The sequence below is a fragment of the Ananas comosus genome, linkage group 24, assembly GCF_001540865.1.
Source record: "Ananas comosus cultivar F153 linkage group 24, ASM154086v1, whole genome shotgun sequence".
Lineage (NCBI taxonomy): Eukaryota > Viridiplantae > Streptophyta > Magnoliopsida > Poales > Bromeliaceae > Ananas > Ananas comosus.
The window spans coordinates 4775805-4777805 of record NC_033644.1 but is presented as its reverse complement, the minus strand read 5'-3'; the positions used below and the strand labels follow the sequence as shown (position 1 = coordinate 4777805).

At 37.5% G+C, this 2001-nt stretch overlaps 1 long non-coding RNA gene across 1 annotated transcript; it reads left to right on the top strand.

Moving 5' to 3' along the window:
* Window positions 795–1474, top strand: LOC109728872. The gene is made up of 3 exons (XR_002221151.1): window positions 795–889; window positions 1048–1121; window positions 1272–1474. It is a non-coding gene; the product is annotated as an uncharacterized LOC109728872 (long non-coding RNA).

Genomic DNA, 2001 nt, shown 5'->3' with positions numbered 1-2001 from the left:
GGGACCGGTCCCAGGTCTGGGAGACCGGTCCCCGAGAGCCTCCCATTCGGGCAGAGGGGATTTCGCGTTCGGGAACCGGTCCCTGCTTGAGAGACCGGTCCCCGGGAGACCGGTCCTTGCCTGAGAGACTGGTTCCCGAGAGTTAGATTTTCGGGACTTAGCCAAATTTCGTTTTTTCTCGCTGGGTTAACGTTCGGGGACCGGTCCCTCCTTGCCAGAGACCGGTTGCATCAAGGATCCCCGCCAGCCTAGCCGGTGGGACCGGTCCCTCCCTGCCAGGGACGGGTCCCCGAGAGCAATCCTGCTCCAGTGCAGAATTTTGCATTGCTGCTCTCGCGGACTCTTCCTTAATGCACTTTATGCATTTTAATCATCTTCGGACTTTCCGAAGCTCACGCACTCGACAATCATACGATTCTAAGCGAAGTCTAATCCTCGGGTTTTGAGAATTCACTTCCTTACAGCTTGATTATTTTATATAGTGATATGCAGAAGGAGCAAACTAGAAATATTCCATGTAGAGCTTTCCACCAAGATCTTGTAATCTCTCATGAATTACAAGAACAGATTTCTTCCTTTGTGTGTTTGATAGAGATGGAGAGAGTATTGTCTTTTTGTTCAATATGATCTTGTGCGACTTTGTGCAATATTCTTGTCTCAGTTTCAGCAATAACCTAGCAGTGTAGAAGTAGTTTTCTAGGGGTTAACTTAATGATATTCCTACTGAGATAGTAAGTTAATCTTTTTTTTTGTGCTTAATTTAGCTAAACTCATTTTTTTCAGGAATGGTTTGTGCGGAATAGTTATGAGCTTCTATCTTATGATACTCCTCACATATTGTGGTTCAATATATATACCTACTCATCTTATTCTTCAGTTTGAAGATTAGGTAAGTTATACTGTCTTCATTATAATAATTTTTTCTATTCTTAACTTTTGTTAAGATTTTAGTTTTATTATCACTAAGTTAATCGTTATTAATGAACCTTATTTGGAGACCTATCTACTTTGAGATCATTGTTGAGAATTTTTATTCTTCTTTTGTAGGGTTTTTGCAGGCACAACTTTTAGTATTTTTGGGAACATTTTCTTGATATCATTTGGCACCCACCAAGCACCAGGTTCGGTCTCAGTCTTCTAGTGCCTTACTTTTTAATGGATTTCTCAACTATCAAGTATACTAATTTGGTAGCAAGTTATGACTAATATGTTTGAAAACATTCAAATTTTAGTGTAATTAACTATTTTTATATTGTTCAATATATTTTTAGGTTGTAGATGTCAACAATAATGCGAATGATGCGTTCTCTCCAAACCGTCCTTCTCCAATGCAAGTCACAAGCTAACGACTGAAGGATATCAAAGAATTGCTTAAATTTTTACAAATTATTGAAAACTCGAATGTCGATTATATTTGAAACTATTTAAACTTTATTTTATTTAGTATGTTGCTACTATAAATGCTAGATATTGAATGAGATTATGTATTTTGAATTATCTGTTATGTTGAATTCTAAAATTTTTGATAATGTGAAAAAATTGTTAAGTTATCTCTACATAATTGTATTAGTATTTTAGATCATTTAATTGTCAAAGTTGTAATTCTTTATGTATAAATGTAGGTTAAAATAATTATTATTTTTTTTATACTATTCTTTATGTACAGGCGGTTCAAACCGTCTCTACGTAATAATATGTCGTAGAGGCGGTTTAAACCGCCTCTACAAAATTATTATTCTGTAGAGGTGGTTTAAGAACCGCCTCTATACTGCTATCAGATGAATAAAAAATTATTAAATAAAATTTAAAAAATAAATCAGTTGAGGCGGTTTAAACCGCCTCTACAAGACCACCTCTAAGCTTCCCCGGCGGTCGGTCAAACCGCCTCTATGTTATAGAGGCGGTGTCTACGCCGGCGGTCCAGAGGCGGTCGTTAGAACTGCCTCTATGATTCGTAGAGGAGGTTTAAACCGCCTCTACGATAAGTAAAAACCGCCTCTA